The sequence below is a fragment of the Balearica regulorum genome, chromosome 18, assembly GCF_011004875.1.
Source record: "Balearica regulorum gibbericeps isolate bBalReg1 chromosome 18, bBalReg1.pri, whole genome shotgun sequence".
NCBI lineage: Eukaryota > Metazoa > Chordata > Aves > Gruiformes > Gruidae > Balearica > Balearica regulorum.
The window spans coordinates 9009861-9033513 of record NC_046201.1 but is presented as its reverse complement, the minus strand read 5'-3'; the positions used below and the strand labels follow the sequence as shown (position 1 = coordinate 9033513).

General features: G+C 54.7%; 1 protein-coding gene, 1 long non-coding RNA gene and 1 other non-coding gene across 4 annotated transcripts in view; 1 reads left to right on the top strand and 2 right to left on the bottom strand.

Annotated features, from left to right (window-relative positions):
• ST6GALNAC1 (ST6 N-acetylgalactosaminide alpha-2,6-sialyltransferase 1) overlaps positions 1-23653 on the top strand; it is a 282118-nt gene that overhangs the window by 18630 nt on the left and 239835 nt on the right. The gene's annotated exons all lie outside the window — the stretch shown is intronic.
• Positions 3284-6697, bottom strand: LOC142604393 (uncharacterized). 2 transcript variants are annotated; one of them, XR_012838254.1, is made up of 3 exons: positions 6305-6697; positions 5836-5926; positions 3284-3544 (listed from the first exon to the last, which is right to left on the bottom strand). It is a non-coding gene; the product is annotated as an uncharacterized LOC142604393 (long non-coding RNA). The 2 variants fall into 2 exon arrangements; XR_012838253.1 differs by lacking the exon at positions 6305-6697 and having other exon boundaries at positions 5836-6017.
• Positions 5590-5769, bottom strand: LOC142604462 (small Cajal body-specific RNA 16). The gene has a single exon (XR_012838338.1).

Sequence of the window (23653 nt, the reverse complement as noted above, 5' to 3'; positions counted from 1 at the left end):
CTGCCAAAAGGCAGAGGTCTGCCTCACCCAGCACCCACCGGGACCTTCTCTGAGCCAGCCTAGCTTTAATCCAGCAACAATAAAATGCTCTTCTGCCAGGTGAGGGAGTTGCACCAGCACAAAGAGCCAGCCCAAGCTGAGCACAGCGAGCACTGCAGCTCCCTGCGGCGCTGGGCTGCTGGAGCAATTCCCATCCCACGTCCTCAGAGTGGCCGGAGGAACCACGTTAGGGCACAGGGTGAAACCAGCAGAGAGGTCACGTACGCTGGGAAACAGGGACCCAAGAGCGTAAGGGAAGAGCAGCGGGGAGCTGAGCTGCCCGGGGCTGGAAGAACAGGTTGGATGCTGCAGCAGGGCAGCCCACCCACCCGTGCAAAGGATTAGAGCTGCTCCCATCCACAGAACCGTTTCCAAACAGGCTGACAGAGCCAGAGACGGATCAGAAGCTGCAGAGACAGGCACCACGCTGCCCCAGGGCAGGGTAAAGCAGCGCTTGGGGGGCCACCAGGTCTGTGACCTGCCAAAGAGCAACGTTCCCTCCAGCAAGTAACGGCCTTGCTCCGACAAAGCACGCTTCCTCTCGGCTCGCTGTCAGGACGGGGAGCATGTCCAAGCAGATAACTCATTGCTCTGGAGACTCCTGCCCTCACGAGATGAGCTATTCTTACCCACTCAGGAAGGAACGGCTTGCAAATGGCACAAAGAAGTGCGTGGCTCCACCTTATCGCAGCATGCAGGGTGCAAACGGCGGACAAGGCTCCTCCAAAAAATTACTCATGCTTTTGACGGTGGGGTTGTGTTTGTAAAAACACAGAGCCACAGTGGTGGCCAAAGCGCTTTGCACACAACCTCCTTCACAGCTGGGGAGGAAAAATAAATGACGTGTGTTTGGAGAGCCGGGGCAAAGCACTGCTCCGGGGGCCAGACTGCAGCTCACACACAGACACCCACCATCCCCTCTCCTGGGTCCCTCTGCAGGGCTTGCAGCCACCCTCACATCGCCCAGCGCCCTGCCCAGCACCGACCTGCTGGGGACACGTGAAATCCTCGGAGAAGACAAGCTGTTTGACATTGCCCACTTGCCCATGGGCAAGAGAGAGCAGCGAGGGAGAGGGGGACAAGCACCTTGTTGACCAATTTCCCTTCTGGGAGAGCCTGGACCTAACCACAGTAGGGATTAATTCTGCCCAATTAGCGGGCAAAATTAGTAAACCAGCACAGGCTTCAAAACATACATATGTGACACCAACACTGACTAGCTAGGGTGTTTGCCTACTCTGTCTTGCCAATAAATTCTCAGTTCCTATTTAAGAGGCTCACAGCAGCTTCAAGTTGTAGGAGAACCAAATGGGCCACTGATAAGCAAACCTGGGTGCACCCGTCTTCCTGGGGCCACACGAGGCTTGGGAGCAGGCGAGCAGGGACAGGGGATGCATCACCCTTGTCCAGACAGGCACAAGCTGCTTTTACAATGCAATTTGAGTCATTTCAGCTGATAAACAAGTAAGATTCTTAAGCATAATTTGCAAGTTACACTGCCCCACTTCCCCCAGGTCGGTTGTGCTTCCCTCAAACGAAGGCTGTTTGCAGTCTCTAACCCACTTTGCATGTTGGTTAAGCGGAGACCGCGGCACACAGAGCTGGCAGAGGCTGCGTCCTGCCTGGGCCTGTCAGCCCAAGGAGGCTTTTACGGTAAGGGTGCTTCTACTGCAACTAATGACCTCAGCCGCTGGACTGTTTTCACAGCAAGACCCTGGGAGAGGTGCTGGACAGGCCGGGGACCACACTTGGCAGTTGTGTGCATATGACCGTAGTACGACACAACATCCCCCAGCAGAAGCTGGGGAAAAGCACATTTTTGTTAAAGGCAATCAGTGACCAGCTCCTTGCTGACCCATTCTGAATTAAAACCTTCAAAGAGAACATCGACATTATTTTTGCGGAAGGGACAAGGTCAAAAAGATGTAAAATTTCCTTGAAAACAAAGCAAAGGCAGAAAAGTTGTTGCAGGACTGCCTTTCCTCCAGGCACTACCTCACCTGCTCTCCCCACTCACGCTCCTCTCAGCCCACGAGCACCACGCCATCGCTCTCCAGCCAGCCTCTGCCCCGGCACCCGACCGGCTGCGGTAGAGCAGTGACCAGCAGACACCATCCTGCAGCCAACAACTGCTCGAATGTAAAGACTGAGCTCCAAAATGTCTACAGACCCACTCCGGTCCCAGCAGCCGGAGAGGAGCGTGTGCTTCTCCGCATCTCAAGCCACAGCAATCACGTACTCACGGAGATGCCCGTCTCTCCTTCGGGCACTCCTCAGGCACTGCGAGTGCTGGAGCAGAGCCAGCGCTGCTGGGTTTGGTTCTGCGCAGGAATTTATTCTTAACGGGACACTGAGGCAAAAATTTAGCGACGAAGAAATCCTGTACTCGGCCAAGGAGCCAGCGTGGGCACCACGAGCTGAGCAGCTTCTGCAGCATGTCCTGAGCAGCAAGCACAGGGAACACGCACAACCCAGCGAGCTGCACGGGGTTCGCGGGATTTCACGGCACGTTGGCCTCAGGCTTGGCTTGGGATTTGCAGATCAAATGGAAGTTCCCTTTGTCTATGAAAGGAAATCTAGGAGCCAGGCTCTTTGTGGCACAAGTGAAAAGTTACTACTTGCTGTTAGCAAGGGTACATTTTACTACCCAGGTGGAAGGAACAAGTCACCTCTTCCAGGTACCAGACACCACTAACGGTATCAACCCCCCCCGGGCACACACGCACGTTGCTTATGAATAATTCCACTGGCCAGGACTGAGCACCATCACATGGAGTGCCCAGCGCCCCAGCTAACAGTTGTGTTAACGCGCAAACAATCTGGGTTGCTGCCAACACGCAGACCGAGGATTTTCAACAGGAACATATCCCGTCACCACCTCGCTGCCCGCACATCCGGTTAAAGCAAGAAAACCTCGTTTTTCCAGTTTCGGGGAAATTCAACCATTGCGCAGAGCTTCACACCCTCTAGTGGAGATGGGAGCTTGGCACACTGAGGAGATGCTCTCGAATCCTTCAGCACTGCCGAACCCAAGGTTGAATTACCCCTAACAGATCCCCAGAGCACCATGTCTAGAGAGCGCTGCACATCTCCGGCGTGACTGCCCAGGGCACAACCCACAAATGTCAGTGCAGAAGTAGTTTTACGCACCTACTTGCCTGTATGCAAACTTCCAGCACATTAAAAATCTTTCTATCTTGTTCATCCACAACAGCAAATATTAAATATGAAGACAGGAAGAAAGTCAACTTCGAGAAACAGATTTTATTCATGTTTACCATCTAGTCAGGCAAAACTACTTTCTATAACCTACCAAAACCACACAGGTATAACCAAACCGCAAGGGCAGTGCTCTCACCATCCCATAGAACGATCTCCTGGTCCCGCCACCCAAAAAGGAACGCTCAGTCGCAGCAAGCAAGCTGCAGGAAAGCTGGGCACAGGCGTCGGAGCTGCTCAGCACGTGCCCAAGGCCGTCACAAAGAGCTCGTGATCCAGGGTCCTCCTGCAAACGGTTACATTACCTGTTAACTGAAATAAGAAAATGCTTTGTTGTTTAAAGGTTAGTTGACAAGAAAATCCTCCATGTGGCAATGTGGGTTTTCAGCTGGTGATGTGAGCACAGCTTTGCTCGGCACAGGAGACATCACCCGGTCAGGGCGTTAGCCAGAAACCCAGCTAAAGCTAGACACCGCTGGCCTACACAGACCCATCTTCTCTGGATCAGCATCAACCAAAGCATAGAAGATAAGCAGCACCACACCCCCAGCTCTCCTTAAAATCCTCCCCTGTAGTATTTCTACCACAAAAACTTCCCACAGCACATTAGCACCCTTTTGACACCATCTCCTGTCCAGCTGGAGGGACTACTCTCACGCCTGTGGTGTTACGGTACAATAAGGCTGCCAGATCAACCCAGGCACGCCCCTGATCACACCAGGCATGGGAACGCGACTGCATTTCCGCCAAAACGGCCGTAACGCACAGCCCAGAGCTGTTGTTGGCTGCCACTGGCAGCAGCAGGTCAGATGTGTGGCCAGCAGAAAGCCTGCCAGCACAGCGTTAACCTCCCAGAGCAGTCCGAGCACATCGGAGCCGGCAAAGTGAGCTTGTACTGGAGCAGTGTCGCGTCACAGGGACGCAGCGCTCAGGTCTGGCACCAGAAGGCCCCGTGCCAGAGAAATTCCTTCATTTCTGCTGAGGAGGCATAGTATGAACGGAGTTTCTTCAAAAATATAATTCATACTGTTGTGGTTACCCTGGCAGCATCAGCTGGGTGAGAGGTACGGTGGAAATATTAACCACCTGATGAGCAAATAGGTGCAATGCAAAGAATTAAACAGCGAGCTTATTAAACCATCATGCTCCCAAATTAACACCCCACTAAAATTATCAGAGACAGTTCACACATCTCGTTAAAACGGGATGAAACCAGACAGAGCAACAGCATATTAGAGCTCCCGAGATGGACACATCAATTGTGTCCTTCTAGCTCAGGTGCTGCTGGTGTGCAGTGCCCCTGGTTTTAAGATGGAAATACGGCGTCTGACGGCTCCTGCACAGCCAGCGCGCACACCGCAGTCTGTACAGCACAGCGCAGCGCAGCTCCCCTGCAGAACAAGGCCGCTGCGGTGGGGAGGAAAGGGGGCCAGGAAAGTCAGTTCTCTCTCCCCTGAACTACACAGTCCTTCCTCTCCCTCCCAACCTGTGATGCTGTTAGCTCTTCCCACAACCTTATTAGCATGCTAGAAAGTTACCTGTTTTTCTCCCCTTTGTTTTTGCTGCTTTAGTGGGTTAAACCAGGTCACAGAGGGGCCTGACAAATCCCAGTGCCAGGTCAAGGTGAGCAAAGGAAGCATTTTGGGGGCAGGGAGGATATCCCATTTCAGCAGCAATAAAATATAAATTAATTTTATCCCAAACTGCACGGAGAGAGCTTGCCGATCACCAGCAGATCGGCTGCAGCCACGAGCAAAACACAGTCTGATGGCAAAGCTGGTTTAAGCTTCCTCCCACCGTCTGACAGCTCCTTAGTTGTACAGGAGGAACCATCTGGAGTGACCTCACTGTGAGCCTGATCCCCCAACCGACACCAAAGAGGAAAAGCGCTCTGGTGCCAGGTTCACAGCACAGGCCTTCCCCATCCCTTCCCCGTGCTTGCAAGAGCACGCGCTCGCCTGAGCTGTGACCCCAGCTGAACTCCCCAGCTGTAAGAGAAAAACCAAGCAGTAAAGGAAATCACAGAAGTAACAAGAAAGCGAAGTACACAGGTTCCAACAAAGCCTTACAATTCGGTCAAGTAAAGAAACTGCCCCATCAGTATTCCCTACTATGTGGGGAACCGAGTTTTGGAATTCAAATAATACCAGTGATAAATCAGGTGAAAAAAATATATGAGCAACGTATCTAAGTTCTGCTTTCCATATCTGTAAAACTTGCCTGCAAAGGAAGGGCAGTATCAGGTTAATATTGCCAGATGATTTTCAAAAGAAGAATCAGTATACATTAAAGAAACTAATCTAAAAGCTGTTTTTCCTTGGCTTGGGAGCCTGTTGTATGCAGTATCATACATGACCATCAAAAGGCTGCATGAATGCTCACACCTGTTACTGCACAGGATGAACCCCAGCACGGAGCCCGCCTGGGAGTTGATCTGGGGCGCGGGTGAGGCTGGCTGGTACGAGGCCGGGCCTCTTGGCCCCGCCACCCAGCAGCCCTTCCCCAGCCCCGCACTCGCGGACCCCCGGAGCCCCCTGCCCGGGAGAGATGCCCGGGGCTCGCCCGGTTCTCACGCACCTCGCAAAGGGAAGCGCCGAGGGCCACCGTAACCGCCCGCCGTCACCGTTCAGGGCTGGGGCCTCTCTGGGGCTGAGCCAGGCAGGAAATCCTGTGACACACAAAATTCGGGGAAATTTCACAAGAAACCCGACTAGTCCCGGTCCGGCCGCCCCCGCCGCTGCTCACACACCCTGGCCAGGCCAGGCCAGGCCAGGCCGCACCCCCCCCCCCCCGCTGCACGGCTCGCCCCCGCACCCCTTGGGCCCAACTCCGCGCTCCCCCTGCCCCCCCAGCACACCCCCACCCCGCGCGGGCTCCAACAGCTCCCTCAGGGCGGTGTTTGTGCCCCGCACAGCCCCCCAGCTCTCCTGCCGCCCCCCCACAGCCCCCCCAGCGCCCCCCAGCCGCTGCCCCTCAGCCCCCGGTGCCCCCCGGTGCCCCCCGCTGCCCCCCGCTGCCCCCCGGTGCCCCCTGCCCAGCCGCCCACCACGAGGCCCCGCGCAGCCGGAAACGGAAAGTCCGGAAGTGCTCTGCGAGGCGCTCTGGCCTTCGCTTCGTCTCGGTGGGCTTCCGGCCTCCCGCGGGCCTCCAAGCACCGCCTTAAAGGGCCAGCGACCTCCCGAGGAGGCCTGGCCGGCGTCGCTATGGCAACCGGCGAGGCCCGAGCCAGGCCTTGCTGGCCCCGGGGGCTGGTAGCCGGGTGGCGAGTGCTCCGGCGGTAGGGCAGCGTCAGCCCGGGGCGCTGGGCCTTGGTCGCTGCCGTTCGCGGTGACGCTCCGCGCTCCCGGTGCCGCCCCGGCTGTGAGGGGACGGGGCTCGGGCTCCTCCGTAAAACTGCCGGGACCAGAGCCGAGAACCGGGCCCCGTCCGGCTCGGGGAACAGGCCCTGCTCTGGGGCCGTGCGGGGTTTGGCGTTAGGTTCCCCCAAAAGGCAAAATCTCTGCGGGGGGGGGGGGGCGGGCTGCACCGGCCTCAACACGGGTAAATGGGAATTTAGATCCAGTTTTTGTGTTGGTGGTTTTGGTTGAATTGTGCTTCACTTTCAGCGGCGCTGGCAGCTCCATCCTGGCTAAGTGAGAGAGGCTTCTCAGTGTGAATAAAGGTATCTCACTCGTGTAATTTAGTCACAAATTTCCCTCCAAGACATTTCGGTATAAATAGCCCAACAGAAGAAAAACACTACGATGCGCATGCAATAGCTTCCTCCCTGATGGTTCATTAAAAAATGAATAAGCGCTTAGTTTTATTTCTGCGATAACACATTTTAGCAGACCTTTTATAAAATATACATACAGATCTAAATCATAGATGCAAAACCTGGACAAAAAAGAGCAGCTGGTGAAGCCGAGCACCGCACCACTAGCCAACACTCGCTTTCAGGTTGCCCGTAAAACCTTAGCGTGGCCTCTCGGCACAGGACGTTCAGGGATGACACGGGGACAACTCAGTTGTGCCGCCAGCCTGTCCCCACGCCGCGCGAGGGCAGATCGCCCCGCGGCTGAGCGGGTAATTCAATACGATTCAATTCAATACGGGTAATACCCATTAGTCGGTGCGCAGCCCGTGCCGTGCCACCTGCGCGCTGCTCGGAGCCTGAGCTGAATATTAAACTGTTCATTTGCTTGTGATTTTTCTTTTAGTGCTTGTAAATATACAGGCGGAGTGTTTTATAAATGCTGAGGAATGTCTGTCTAGTCCCTGTGAAATCAGAGGTTGTCATCCCCATTTTACACATGCAGAATTCTGATAGAAAGAGATGAATGAAAACATAAATATCCACAGATTTGAGGAGCTCACTTTGCAAAACCTGTTTCTGTGTTTCTCAGGGTACAAAGCCCTTTCCTTCTGCCCCCCGACCAGTGGTCACAAGCTGGGGGATGTTCACCTCTCTCCCAGCATAGCCCAGGTTTTCATGGGTTGCTGGTTTAATGCCGGATATGGTAACACTCAGTAGGGTTTTTTTCTTACTATCAGAGTGAAATCCTTTAATGGTGCCAGAAGACACCCAGAGCGTGGTGGAAGAGCCCTGCATGCCTTTGTGTCCCCCTCCCCTCACACGTCCTCTTTTGTCTCTTCTCTTCCTCATGGTGCAGCTGAAAGGAGCCACGGGCCCGTGCAGCCGCCCAGCACTGACCGATCAGCTTCCACACAGCCCCACGCTTTCATTTTTCCTCTGTGTAATACTGCCAGGGCCGCAACCAGCTTTAAATGTTACGTATCTCATTTGTACAGCTGAACCTGTGCCGTCTGGCTGATGGCAGGGACAGCCCTGAAAACAAACTCATTCTTTTTTTTTTATTCCTTTTGATAAAACATGACCTCTCTGAGATTTACACACTAGATCAAGCATAAACCTGAATTATCTCCCTCTCCTTTTTTTTTCTGGGGAGCAGATAATAGGTAGATCTATCCATCCGTCTGCTTTGTTACACGTTTCCCAGCTTGGCAGCATTTCTGTTGCTATTAAACCATGCTCATCCCCCTTGACATTTAAAGGGCCGTTACATGATTACTGTCACAGCCTCGTACGTGGATCCTTAAACCAATTCTCTCCTCCTCTTCCCTCTGATGATGGATTTGCTCGTTTATGCCATAGTAATTTGTTTTTCTCTTGCTGCGCTCCAGCAAAATGCTTTCGCTGTCAAATGTGGTTTTCTGTAGAGCCCTTCTCCGTGGTGCCACGTTACAACCGAGCAGCTCAGGGCAAATTGGAGCTGCTCTGTCTTTCAACAGCGTTAGCAAAACAGCATACACCTTCGGGAGCCTGATCGCCCTGGGGTTGGATCCTCCTCTGTTCGTAGTCACTGCCACAGCGGTGTGAAACGAGAGCAGGGAGTTGAGGCTTTCCGCCTCTTTGGAGCTGCTTTTCCACCTCTTTTTGGGTGGGAAATGCCGTCAGCTCAAGGGATTGCAGCTCATCCATCAGGGCAGCACACACGTGGGGAGAAAGTGCGCACCAAAGGGTTTGCTGCCACCAGAGCTCTTCCAGATGATCTGCAAAGGGGAGGAACATTTCAGGACACCAAGTCCTGAGAGTACTTTAAAGTCCCTTTTGGCCTCTCCCGTGTTGTCCTGTTGGCGAGATGGGCAGCGCTGAGGGTGGTAGCCAGCTCCACAGTTTTGCCAGGACGATGGTCTCTCAGAGATCCAGGCCTTGAGTTAAACGGGTAAAAGCACTTACCAGAGCGTGAAACAAAGCTGAGCCCCTGTTCCATGCTTCAGTTTGTACTTGGGGTATCTCTGACGTGAAAACCTGGCTCTGTACGTGCTCCCACCACGCACAAACTCCTGCTTTTCCTAGGGCTGCTCACCCTGAGGGACTTCATTGACCCGTGCGAGCAGGACCATTGATGCGCTCTGGTTCCTGCCACCCCAGGAACGAGCTGGGAGCGGGGCTGCCCTCGCCCATCTCGCACTTGGGGAACGCGGCCAGCAGAGATGAAAATGCGAGTGTGCCCCTTGGATGGAGAGTGTCAGGGCCGGTCGTGTGGCCGGTCATGTCACCTGGACCCCTGAGCCCAAGGCACTCGAGGCGTGCCCGTCCGTCCCACCCCGGGGCTGCAGCGCTGCTGAGCTGAAAGCCTGAGGACCTCTGGCTTAACCTGAAAAACAAAGTGAAAATTTCCTACTCCACAGAACTCAGTTGTTTCAAGAAACGTTCTCGACCAAATCCAGCTGTGCTGGGGAAAGAGGTTTTCCCTCTCAGGCACTTGTCACTGTCCCCAGCTGGAGGTTTCGCTGCCAGCGGGGCAGCCCGTGTGCGCAGTTCAGGTGGAGCCAGCTGGGCGGGTGTCCGTCTGCTCCTGAGATGACAAAACTGGGAGCCGGTGACCCGGCGAGGAGTGCCGCGGTGGCCAGGCACACTGCTGATGGTGGCACATCCACGCTGCCGCCTCCTACCTACCAAGGGCTTTTTGGAAGAATAACTCATTGTGGCAAAATTTCTGCCAGATGCAGTATCGTATGGCTGTGCTTCCCTCATATTAGCTGCACCAGGTATTAGTTACCCTCCAGCAGACAGCGTCAAGCCACCAAGCAGCATGTCATGGAGCTTGGCTAACTTCTCACACAGTGACTAACTGCCCAGCCCTGTTGCCTGGTGGCTCAGCGTTGCGTACATGAAGTAATGTCTGCAGAACAGCCGTCTCAGACCTCTTCGTGTTGCCAAAACAAAGTGGGATGGTGAGTCCTCCCCAAACTGCCTGACCGGCACATCTGCAAGGGTAGCAGCATCCAGCCGTGACCAGCTGTGGAATGCTAACTCCTTCCACCAGCACAGCTGGATCTCGGAGATGATGTTCCTTGGCTGTATGCCTGCAGTGCAGGACTCCACACCAGCAGCTGGTCACAGGAGGGCTGCAAAGGTGATGAGTGGACTGGAGCATCTCTGTTATGAGGAAAGGCTGAGAGAGCTGGGGCTGTTTAGCCTGGAGAAGACTGAGAGGGGATCTGATCAACGCTTGTAAATATCTAAAGGATGGGTGTCAAGAGGATGGGGCCAGACTCTTTTCAGTGGTGGCCAGCAACAGGAAAAGGGGCAACGGGCACAAACATGAACATGGGAAGTTACATCTCAATATGAGGAAAAACTTCTTCACTCTGAGGGTGACCGAGCACTGGGACAGGCTGCCCGGAGAGGTTGTGGAGTCTCCTTCTCTGGAGAGATTCAAAACCCGCCTGGACACGACCAGCTCTAGGTGATCCTGCTCTAGCAGGGGGGTTGGACTGGATGATCTCCAGAGGTCTCTTCCAACCCCCACCAGTCTGGGATCCTGTGATTTTGTGTTTCCTGTGGTCCTCCCATGAAAACTGTGTGACAAGGACAGGTCTATGGGCTGGCAGCGAGGCGTTTCGTGTGCCTGCAAACACTAATTACCATCTTCAACCACATCGGACCCCTGTCTGAGCAGGAGGATGGCTGGGCAGTGCGGAGCCGGGGGTCAGCTGGGGCCGGCCCTGAAGGGACCGCAGCAATCCCTTTTATTCCGTGCTCAGGTAGCCGTGCTCTAAAATACTCCAGAGCACTTGGTCCTTTCCCACCCAGGAGCTCCCCGTACCCTTGCGAGTGAGGTCAAGTCATGACAGCAAACTGGCAGGCGGAGGCACACGCGGAGCTCCAGCTGCTGAAATTATCCCAAGGAAATTCCTCTGTATTGCGTTCTAGGGACCAGCGCTGACACTTCTTGCTCTGCAAAACCCACAGCCCTAAATGTCCCCCATCCCCAGCCAGGCACCGGCACCGCTCACAGAGCCCCCCGTGCCCCCGGCCGCCTCCCCACCGCCCCACCGAGCTGTTCTACACGGCTGCAGCCACACAGGAGACACGCTCCCAACGCAAGCGCCTCGGATGAGCTGGTGCCCTTTGCAATCTCCTTCTGTCACATTCCTATAGCGTTTGGCCAATTTACATAACAAACACGCAATATAAATGTCAAAATTGGCCACATCCATATCTTATTTTCACTTCAGACTCTAATTGCATCATTCTGACTCTAACTTGCCTTTGCAAATAGCTGGAGCCTGGCGCGCCGGGGACGTCGCCTTCCCAGATCCCTGGGGCTGCGCTGCGAGAGCCAAACATCCATCTTACTTACGGCCACCTGAGAGCTCCTGCCTCGCCTGCAGATGGAATTAGCGGCTCTGCCACAGCTGCCCGGCACAAACAGACCCAGGGAGGACAGAAAAATAGGTCTTGAGCCAGGAGCCGGACCTGCATGGCAGCCCGGGGAGGCAAATGGCCTCTTCTGCATCCAAGGGGGAAACCGAGGCAGAAACAGCCGGGGGTCTGGCTCTCCGTTGCAGCGTCACTCTGCACATCTGGGTTCCCGGCGCCACCCTTCTCGCTTTGGTTTGCACAATTTCTCATGAAGTGCCATGAGAAGGGATGCTCTTGGGGTGTTTTTGCAGATGCAGGGTGAGGGGTGAGGAGAAACGGCTCCAAATGCTGGTCTCTTCCAGACTTATCCCTGCACTCCATTCCTGCCCCTGCTGAGCTGTGGATAAACCCTATATAAACCCTATATAAACCCTATATAAACCCACCTGCTGCTCTCCGTGACAGCCCCACTGACTGCATCTGTTGCCTCCTGCGGGGTGCATTTTGGGCTCGTATCTAAATGTTTCAGAATCCCTAAAGCACCACTCTTCATTTAATTCTGCAAATGCAAATGCAGATTTGCAGGAAACCATTTGATTCACGGGTTCACCCTTTATTTTGGCAGATAGCATCAGTTAAACGCCTGCTTATTTCTGCTTTGTGAGAACAATATAAACCACTTAAGTACACATACAAGATAGACTGATCCATAAGTGCTTATGAGCTGTTTGATTTACCGGGGCGTCTTTATCTTTGCTGAGTATCTTACGAAGTCATTTATTATTTAGCAGTAAATTAAAGCAGAGGGTCTGTGATTTTCAACAACAGAAATTAATATCCCAGCACTCCTTTGTACCATATATATCTATAATTTACAGCACTGAAACCGGCCGCATAGAGCTGCGAGACAATCCGTTTCCCCTTCTCCCTTGTTACCTCCTGATTACTGCTGCACAGGGGGAAATAAAAAATGGCCTCGCAGGAGAGACGCTCAAGTCAGTGAAGGATAGTTTTAAATTAAAAGTCCAGTTTCTGTGGCTCTCGTGAGATCCCCTTCGCTTCCCACTGCCCTCCCATGTACATTACTTATGGATAATATATTGAACGCGCTGTAATCTCGCCTTGAGACCGTTGATTTTTAACCTCACTGGTTCTATGCTCAGGGAATAATAATAATAATAATAATAATGTTTCCACCTGCAGCCCTCTCAAACACATGCTGCGGGGTGCTTTACCCCCCCGTTGGCAGCGGAGGGGTGGCCATGGTGCCCACAGAGCTGGAGCAAGCGGTGGCTGTCCGGAGCCACGAGTGACATCGAGGACAGAGCTCTTCCCTCTGCAGCTCCATGGACTCATAAAGTCTGCGGGTGATTTTAGGAATGAGGGTGTCGCATTGGAGGAAAATACATCCTTTGAGCTGGCAACCCCTTCCTTTGGGTCTGGGCCAGCTCGCCGCCAGCAGCCTGGTGCCACGTTCAAGAGCAATAACATGGCCAGAAAGTTTTATGGGCTGTGTCGGGCTCCGGCTGACACAAAGAAGCTAATAATTTATAGCAATCTCATGTACTACAAAGGCAAAACATGTCCTTCTTGGATGTAGCTCGGCAAGCCGCAGGGATAAATCAGCTCCAGCAGGGAGCAAATAGGAGAAAAACAGAAAAATGACCCCAAACTTTCCGCTTGGCTTCTCTGGAAGGAGGAGAGCAAAGGGGCCCTCAGACGCCCTCCCGGCACGGGTCATGCCCCAGCCGGGCCGTACAGGTGCCCGGGCGGTGCCGGGGTTTCTGAGCTCTGCCTGCAGGCACCGCGGCGTGAGCTGCTGCTCAGGGGGGCTGCCTGGACACCCATCACCTGCCCCGTCTCCTTCCGTCGCCCTTTGCTCGTGCCCACGTGAGCCCCCATCCTTCTGAGGCCCCCCGGGCTGCAGGGTAACAAGGTTTGGCACCCCAGAGGCGGGGGGGACGGGGGGGACGAGGGCTGCACCCCAGGAGCTGTGCCGTGGTGGCGGGGAGCATTTACCAGCCACTCCTCATCCTCATCTGTGAAGGCATCTATACAGCAAGGTCCTCGTGTCTGGGGCCTCCACGGGGACAGGATTTGTGCTTTTGGCCAACAAATCCACCTTCTGGAATAACCCCAGGAAACTCAGCGCTACCCTAGATGCTGCTGGCCGGGAATGGCACCCGTGGGCGCTCCAGACGCTTTCGCGCTCTGTAACCACCACCCCACATAGCCATCTCTGCGGTGGAGCACCACAGACCAACCTCCCGGCACCTACCAGAGCAGTTTCACCGCACCAGCGACTGTGGGGTGTCACCACGCCAGGACCGCGGCCGCTCTTGCCGCGATGCTGCGCAGCGTTCTGCCGCAAGAACCGGACTCCCCGGCAGCATCGGATGGGATGGGACACCCCATCACCTTGTTTTCACCGTACTCGCTTGCCGCGGTTCCCCAGGCAGCCGGCCGGCTGGACCGCTGCCGAATTATACGGGCACCTTTCAATTACTTAGCTAAATTAAGAGAGTCATTTGTCTTGCAGCAAACCAGATAAAAAGGAGGAAAGACATCGGGAAATTCAGGCTTTAACAAGTCACGCTTTCCTTCCTCTCTTCTTCTCAATATGGAGAGATTTCCAAGAAACCGTTGCGGTATGGTTTGTCTTTGTTTTTGGGAAGAAAAGCAAGCTGATTAAAAGCAAACATAAAGCAAGAGCTGTGGGGTCCCAGAGGGTCCCTTGAAGGAGTTCAAAGGGAAAAAAGGTATAAAGATCTAGAAGTGTTAGAGCAAGACATTTAAGCTTTGAAGATCGCATCGGTTAAGGATGAATTAAAACACACAATAATTAGCGCTGAAAGCTACAATACCTGAAGAGATGGAGAAAACTGGTTTCTTTGTGCTCAAGTCCTTCCAGGGACGCTCGTGCCAGGCTGGGTTTGTGGTCCAGGCGCTCACATCCATCGCCCAGCATCACCTGCGCGTCGCGGCTGAGCCAGGCCGGGCTGGGATAAGGCTTATCGGAGGGAAACGCGCTGCCGCCTGCATTGCTCGGGAAGGCAGCCTGCCCTCGGACCCCCTGCCCCCAGCGGGGATGGGGACAGCAGCTCTGCGTCCTCCCCGGGGCCCACACTAAGCCCCGAGATGATGTGACCTGGAGGTGGAGATAAGGTGGGAGAACAAAACTCCTCCATGAGCGTTGGGAGGCACCTGCAGCTTATCTCCTCTGCGCCTGCCAGTGGAAGATTACAGGCTTTTATTTTCTTCTTCCCAGTGACAAGGGGGGGGAGGGAAAAAAAAAAGAGAAATAGGGAAAATAAACCCATGCTGCATGCAAAACATGAGCCTCAAATAAATATCACGGCTATGTTATCCCATTAAAAAAGCATTTAGCTTCAAGCTTTGAACACCTTGGGCCTTACGATGCTGGGCTCTGACTGCGATGAGCAATGGGAATGTACCTCTGCCAGCTGCTGCTGGCTCCTGCCTCCCTCGCAAACCATTTCCCCTTCTCTTAGCGCAGAATTATTTTTTAGCAGAGCCACTTGGCTTCAGACCTGCCCGGGAGTTAGTGTGTTTGAAAATCAGCAAATTAGATAAGGTCAGGGGGCACGGAGGGGGGTCCGAGCTCTTTTACTTTCCCCTTTGGCGTCGGGTCCTCGCTCTGCTCCTCCTGCCGTGGAGATGGGAACGGGGCTTCCAAGCTGCTGATTTCTATCCTGGTTCTGCTGAAAAGGGATGGCTGGACCATTGTGCTCTGGTAGTCCTCCGAGAGCGGTGAGTCGACCGAATCTCCAGCAGATGAATGGGAAGGAACCGCTTTCCTGCGTGTACACACACAACAGGAGAAGTGATAAAGATGTTCAGTGGGAAGAAAAAAATACTCCAGGCAGATTCCTATCAAATAATGTGTTCCCATACAAGCAATTCTCAGCAGCGTGGAGGCTGAGTTGGGCTCTGTGGCACTTTGAGAGGGAAGTTCAGAACGGTGGAGATTAAAGAAGCCGTAAAAGTGTGTTTACACTGCAACAAAGTGAACCAGGTTTGGGTTTTTTTTGGTGGAGGAGGTAAAATTAGTCCAGGCACCAAGGGTCAGCTCCAGCCCCAAGAGCCCCTCCACCGGTGAGCAGTGCGGAGGGTGGGGTGCGCTGGGTGGCTGCACCGGTCAGGTTTCGCAAACTGGATTTGTGGGTGCGGAGCAACATCATCCATCGTCCTCAGTGGAGCAACAAGACCAGACAGCATCTCACCCATCTCCATCATCAAGAGAAATTCATCTCTGTGGAGCTGGGCACATCCGAGCCTCTCCAGCCTCAAAATCCTCCGCTCTTCACAGCTGCCTCTCCCGCTTCTTCTTTTTTCCCCCTTTTGCAGCATTGAGCTCAATTCGAGCAGACCGAGGCTGACCCAGGCTAGCCCCTCCTGCCCAAACTTTTCATTCCTTTAGATGAAAAAGGGAAAGATCTGAGAAACCCTCATGCCTAACAACGCCTCCAGTAGCGTGGTTCAAACCCCCATCCTTGCTCAGGACGCCAGCCGTGCTCCTGGCTGCTGGAGGAGCGGAGAGAAGGGCGACAGAGCAGGTAACCTGCAGCCAGCAAAGCTTTGCTGTTATATTCCAAAAGCGCTGGAGCAAAACATTTTCACCCTGGACTATTTTACGACTGCTGCGTGCCTCAGATTAGCGAACGCGTTGCTCCTTTTTCCCTTAGCACGAGAGAGGATGAGGCTTCTTTTTTTTTATTCCTCCCCTATAGGCTTAGGATAAAAGGATCAAATCAGAGGGGAATGGAGGCCAAGGCCATGCACTCCCTCGATGTCCCCGTCTGCAGAGCCAAGGTGGTGGCAGGGACACTATTTGCAAGGTCCCTGCCTGGTGTGTGCACCACTGGGGTGGCTTTTCCCGAGTGGGTGACATCCCATCAGGGATGGGGACCTGCAGGAAAGGCTGCACCCCGCTTTTTGGCTCCTGAGCGGCCACTCCACCGCCAGCTCCAAGTGTCCCCATTGCCACTAGATGTCAGTGAAGACTGGAGCTGGGGCTTTGCTTGGGAAGGGCTGATCCTGACAGCGGTGCTGGGGAAGTAAAAGCGGGGTCTTTGGGTATGGGCATCCCCCTCTAACCCTCCCTGCAAGGCTTGGGGACACCTAATGTGACCTGCCACCTCTAGGTATAGGTTTGGAGGCTTCCCCCGCATCTCCCGAGGGGCCAAAGGCCCCTCGGGAGATGCGGGGGAAGCCTCCAAACCCTGCGGCCAAGGGTATCAGGAGTCCCAGTTCCGCATCCCCAGCACTAAGCAGACAGCATCCTTCAGCTAAAACAGGCAACTGCTCCTCGTTAGGCGATAAGCGGCGTGTGAAAACAGCAAGGGAAAGAAATCAGGCAATTTCTTTGAAGGATGTGCTCCAAGCAGCTTGGTAGCGTGCAAGGAAGGGTGGGATGCAGGGAGCTGGGGGGACTGTCCTGCAAGCTGGCATGGGGTGAGCTGTGGGGTCAGCTGTACCCCGAGTCTGGGCTCTGCACTGTCCTCAAATCTCTGTTACTGGCAGTAACGCATCAGCTGTTTAACATCCCCCTAAATGCATCCACCCCTTCCCAAGTCAACTGTTTAACATCCTCCTAAAAGCATCCTCCCCTTCCCGACTCTTGCCAGATCCTTTCCTTTACCATTGCAACGGGTTTTGCTCCGAGCACGAAGGGCTGTTTTGACTTTCTTGCTGGGGATGGACCACATCTCAGCCCTGAGCCAAGCCAGGGTGCTCATGGGGTGAGCGGGGCAGAGGGCAGCCCCCAACCCGGCTCCTCCGATCAAGCTGAACCCGCATCCTCCATCTCCGGAGAATCAGACCGGGAGCTTTGCTGCTGCCCGCCCCAACTGCAACGTCCACATGGGAGTAGCTCCCCTCTCCAGCAAGCTGGGCTCACTTACAGCATCAAAACATCACAAATAAATAACAAACGTCTTGTTTTCATGCAAAATGAGGAATAGGGATGTTAGCGAGCCGAGTGGAGCAATTTGATTTTGCACTTAGTGAATTACAGCACCTTGGCTTCAACCTCCCGATGAGAAGTGGTTTCCCACCACCAGCGGATGATCATTTAGGCAGAGTTTGAAATAATTCCCCAGCCTCCCCCGCCAAACCCCATCAAGACCAGCCCTGTTCCCTGCAAATATCCCCCAAAATTACCATTTTCTAGTAAAAAAAGTGCTTTACATCACATTCTTAACTACCTCTAGCTGTGGGCTGAAGGTTCAGGAGGGTAAAAACCCCATTCTCCTGCCAACCTTCCTCAATGCATATCTGGGGGCTCCCTTTGTCCTCCCCGTTTCCAGTCCCGACACCCACCTGCTACGTGCCTCACCTCTCAAATACAAGTGCAATTTCCAATCCCATTTCTGTTCTTACAATTGTTTTCCAAGACTCAGAGGGCTGCAGAGGAACAGTCCCTGCTCTGCAGGGCCCACACCCAGAGTTCCACCCGAAAGTCCCCACTGATTAAAAGATACCTGATTTTCACTGCAAAAGAATATGGGATTTGGGGGGGTGGAGGGTGGTTTGGGTGGTTTTGGTTTTTTTTTTCTTTTGGTTTGATTTTTTTGGGTTATTTTAAAATGCTCTATTTGCTGAAGGCATTCTTGTAGAAAAAGATTGCCTTGCACCCACCAGGGCTGGATGGAGATTAGTTTGATGGGCTGGAATAATCTACGCTGACCCAGGGCAGAGCAAGGTGGGATGCTCCGCCAGATTTCCCAAGATTTTAGCCAGCACGCGCAGGGATGTGAGGGTCTCGGTGCGGGGCTGAGCGGCTCTGCAGTCCGGGCTGTCAGGGAAAAGCCAGCACCGAGCAGCTTTGCCACGTCCACGGCAAGCCCAGAGATGCTCACGGAGATGCCGCGAATACTGAGAGGGATTTGCAGTGTATTAAACCCCCGGAGACGCCTTTTGGAGCCACAGGGACCAGGGGAGGCTCTAAAGTGACACATTTGGCCGAGCCCTGGCTGACAAATTTCAGGGTGGCCCCGTGGCACGTGTGGGGTGCCACCGGTGCCGCCCCCGGGCAGCCGCCCTGCCGGCAGCAGTCAGAGCAGCCCCGATATCGCTGCCTGAATAATGCATAAAGCACGCACGGAACAATAGCTTAATCTTCAGCAGCTCCATCAGTCCGACTCCTGGGCTCGAGTCGCACTCGCTGTTGGGAAGGGGTGATAAAATCCCAGCCACCACCACCGAACCCTGGGAGGGCTGGGGGCTGCCTCTGAGTTAATTGCATGCAAGAAAACAGCTATTAGGCTTTCTGAAGCCTTCTGACGAGAATTTAAAGGAAATTAAGTTGCTCACTTCGGCTTAGTCAGTACAAATAAACCTTCAGCTGTTGGATTAGCAATGCCAGAGCAGGAGCAGTGGCTGCTGGAATTTCTTTCTGGGTTTTTTTGTTTGTTTGTTTTTGTTTGTTTTTTTGGATTCTTGTCATTCAGGGCAACAGCATGTCAAACCAGCCTGGGTTTTTTCCAAGAAAGCTCTACCTTTGCGGCCCTGATGCTATTGCTTTCATTCCTCACGGAAATAAAGGAAGAAGCAAAAAAACCCCAACCTGCATGCAGTTTGCCGTGCACAGTTGAACTCCTGCTGCACCCAACAAGAGAGACGTGCCGGAGCAGAGAATAAACTGCCAAATAACCACTGCCTGCAGACGGCCTTGGAAATAAAGATTAGATTGGCTTAATGACCGAATCTCTGTCGATGGTACCAAAGCACGGCGTGAGAGAGCAGTGACCCCCCGAGCACCATCGCACGCCCGGTGTGGGTTTGTGACCTGAGAGCATTTGCCAACAGCCTGGCCGGACCGATGGGCAACGCAGACGAAGCAGGCAGGACCGGCACAAGGGCGGCCGGGGGGGCCCGACCCTTCACTGGGGTAATTGGGTAACAGTGAGGAACCCTCATTTCTTCAGCCGGTAACTCCAGGTACAAGCCAGCTAGCTTGTGCCTCAGTTTCCTCACCTGCAAAATCACAATTCTCTCTTCTACAGGGCATGATTGGATATCAACTTGCAAATCTGCCTATTTTTATATATATATACACACAAACGCATATATATACACACACACACACACACGCACATATGTTATTTAGAGTGGGAGAACGAGGAATTTCTGGCTAAGATGCAGGACACCCCCCCACCTACAGGCATGCAAAGGGGGTCACAGCATCGCAGCCTCCAGCCGCGTTTGCCGAGTGAAACCCAAGCAGAAGCAGGACACGGAGCCGGAGAAGCGGCTGGGCTCGGGCAGAGGTCGGGTGCCGGATCCAGGTGGGGTCCGGCGAGTCCCAGGGGGTTTCCATCGGCTGGGCTGGAGGCAGATGTTTTGCAGCGCATGGACAGATGTGCTAACAGCACCTTACGTCTCCCTCGCTGTCTGCTGCGTTTCTGCTCTGCTCGTGCGCAGGCAGCAAAATGCCGGACGCCAGCTGGGGCCTCTTTAGCTGGGATTTTGGTGGTTTCCCTGAGAGGGGGGTTGATGAGGTTCGAAGCGTTAAGCAGAGCCTTGAACCCCATCAGCGTTAGTAAAGCCGCGGTGCCCGGGGGGGGCCCTGCAGGTCAGGTTTACCCATCTCCAGCTTCGCCGCGGAGCCGAACACCGCACCCAAAACGGGACCCATCACCTTAGCCCTGACGCTAGTCAGCTCCCCACCGCCAAATGAGGATCTTGGGCCAAAACTACGTGTGTTTGGGAGGGTGAAGGGGTGGGCTGCAGCAGGACAGGGAGAACAGGAGAGCATCAGCGTGCCTGAGCATCCCAGCTGAGCGGTGCCTTGTCGCCTCATCCCCTGCAAGACAGGTCTTCCCAAGGGAGGAGAAGGATCTCGTGCACACCAGGGTGGGCTCTTACACCTTTGGGGCTGGGGAGGCGGCACCTCTGAGGGGTCTCGGGGGTGCCCAGGGGTCCTGGCTGCCATCCCAGCTGCCAGGGGACAGGGCAGGGGAACCTCACCAGAGAGCATCACCCGCGGCGGGGTTTGCACCGATGGAGCTGCAGGTTTCACAGCCCGTGCGAGCGAGCAGCCTGCCCAGCGGGCAGCGGCTGTTTGCCTGCGCACGCCGCAGATCCTCGCTGCCTGTGAATCAGCACGGTACCGGGAACGTGGGCGCAGCTGAGCAAATATGATCGCTATGTGCTGTTATTAATTGGATAAATCTCGTATATTTTGGTCCTTGCAGAGCTCTTTCCGGGAGGTTGCAGTGGCTGAGAGGTTATTTCTCCTGGCCTAGCTGCTCCGGGAGCACCCTGGGTTGCTCGGTGGCCTCTGCCTTGCTCTAGCCAGGTACTTGGGGAATAAAGTTGCACTGTGCCCACGTCTGTGCGTGTGAATATAATGGCTTTTGGCAGAGAGAGGGCATGAGCGGACAAAGAGGGGGCTTACCTGAGGGCACAGGATACCCACAGCCCCTGCTCACGGTGGTTTTGCAGCCCTGAACGCAGACACTGTCCCCCTCAATGTCCGGGGTCCCCCAATCCCAAAGGGCTATTATTCCAGCCACTTTTGGCGCTGCTCCCTAACACCCCTGTTTGCCTGCGATGTTTTCCTGAACTCCAGTCCAAAGGAGATATTCAAAGACATCTGGGGCAAACACATCTGGAAAAGGCACAAGTAAACCCTTATGTCCCCGAGCATTTGCTCTGGATTAAGCAGCCAGCACCAGCTCTGCCCGTGCCCCCCCCCGCTCTTCGCTCTGCCCCCCCCCCGCATCCCTCCCGCTGCTGAGAGCCCCTCGTGCCCTGAAAAGGAGGGCAGCAGGCTGAGAGCTCGCTGCACCAGAGAAAAACCCCAGCAAAAGGTTCACGTGGCAGGTAAAACCCTCCGCCGCAGCCTGGGCTGGGTGCTGGCACTGCCCGAATGCCCCGCAGCATCTCGGGGGGCGGCGAGGGGAGCGCTGCTGCTGGTTTTCCAGGCTGTAAGGGGACATCGGACAGTGGAAGAGTCAAGAGCAACACTCAAATGAAGCAGAAAGGAGAGAGATGCCAAGCCTGGCTCGCCAGAAAGGTCACCTACACGGCATCTTGATGCGCAGATAATGATCCGCACGGGTCAGCGCTCCCCATCCCGACCCCGCGTCCTGATGGCAAATAAAACCACTTGTGCTATTAGCACTGCGTTACTCAAGCTGAGAGCAAAGCTATCAACCAATTTTCCTCTTACGGAGCCTGGAGATGAGGGGAGGGATGAGTAATTTCAACCCCGGCACAGGCAGGGAAAGGTCTGGCAGAGGGCGAGGGTGGCAGAGCAAAGGGGGAGGCAGTTTCCCCTTGGAACATCTTTACTGGCACCAAAAAGCACCGTGATTGCTGCGGATAACAGCCAGGGAAGGGAGGACAGGCAGCCCCGGGCTGGGATTGCCCTGGGTCCAGGCCAGGGGCTGGCTGGCTGCAGCAGGAGCATCCCCCAGGGCTTTGGCAGAGGGATTCCCACTGGGGAGAAGAGGATTCACACCACAGCTCCCCTCTTACCAAGCCTTTCCACGTTTCTTATTTTCCCAACGCCGCTTTCTTGCATGTAGATAACACCCTCCACCTCCACGCTGTCACTGTGGAGGGTGGACCCGTCAAACGCTTGGGGACAAATCCCAGAGCTGCCACCTGCTACAGCACGAGGAAGCAGCTTGACCCAGCTCGGCTGCAGGGCTTCACCCCGACACCCCGGGATAAAACACTCCTGCGCCCACCCCAAAAACCAGCGGGAACCGACCCGCCGCAACGCGAGTGTGGACAACAGCAGCCGGAAAGGCTTCGCTGCCGCCACCGCGACGCCAAGCCCGGGTCCCTCTCCTGGTGATGCTATTCAGCCTGACAACGTCTTTTTGATGAAATTCTCCAGCTTTCAGGGTGCTGCGCTGCCTGGCATGTAATACTCAGGTTGTTAACGGGGTGTTTCATCTCCGCCTTCCCCTCCTCCGTGCTGCTCGCCTCTGGGCGATATCGAGGACTACGCGTGTCCCTTCCCTGCTTGGATCCACGCAGTCAGTGGTTGGTTTTTCCTTTCCTGAGCTGTAAAACAGGGGTAGCAGGGCCCTCCAGGAGGCTCAGCACTATCTTGGGTTTATTCAAGGGTGGCAACAGACCGAAATCGCTTTGTACGGGCGCTCTGGGCTGGACAGCGCAGGAAAAAAGGACAAGCCAGGGCTGGTGGGGGGTTCCCACCTTCTCCTGTGTGACGGCCCCGTGGGTCCAGCCAGCCCCAGTGACACAGCCCTGCACGGGTTCTGTCTTGGCTTTGCGCGCAAAGCAAGCCACGAGCTCGCTTTACCTTCAGACACGTGTTGCCATCGCTGCTGGAGCTGCACAGAGCGTGCAAAGCCCCCGAGCTACCTGGCACACATCTTGCCCCCCCAGAGCCCAGCAGCATCCCCCAAGGAAAGAACCAAATTCCCCCCAGCTGGAGAAATTCATGCTCCGTAACACACACCCCCCCCACCCCGGCTGCTGTGACGGCTCCTGTGGGCGCTGGCTGGGGGGGGCAAGATCTGGGCAAGATGCACTTAAACACCAACAGGACAAAAGGATGGCGGCAGAGGGGACGGGGACCGCACCGGATTGTTCCCCACCACCCTCGCTGGCCGCAGGGACAGGCAGACCTGGGCCAGGAACGTCCCCTCCATCTTCCCCGGCAAACGCACGGAGGCGGCTGCGGAGCTGCGTGACAAGTGGTGCGTTTGGCCCTGGCCTAAAAACGTCACTTGATGTTCCCCTTCCCTGTGACAAACGTGCTGGGGTTTGATGCTAATAAAACTGGGGGCAGGAACTCGACAAAAACTCTAAATACAGACGTGGCAACTGAACGTCGCCCTCCCAAAAAAAAAGTTTAACCCTTGATCATCCTCTGTTTTGATATATCATTTATATTTTTTTTTTAAGATAGAGAAAATATAAATTCCTTCATTTGAAGCAGCTGCCATGTGGCCCAGGCCAATAGAGAGGGCAGACGCAGTTCAGCAGCCCTGGGGATGGGGGACGGGACCGGCCGCTCTGCCGGAGCGAGCAGCATCCGACCCCGCCGCGAGCACCAACCTGCTGCACCCCGCCTGGAGCCGGTGCTGCGCCTCATCTTGCTGATAAAATAATTGAACATGATCGCCTGCCCTACTCGGATCACAGCCAATATCCATCACAAACCTCACGCACCAAGAGATTTATTTGTTAATGAGAGGGGAAAGAAAAAAAAGTCCGTGCGAGGCTCAATTCTGC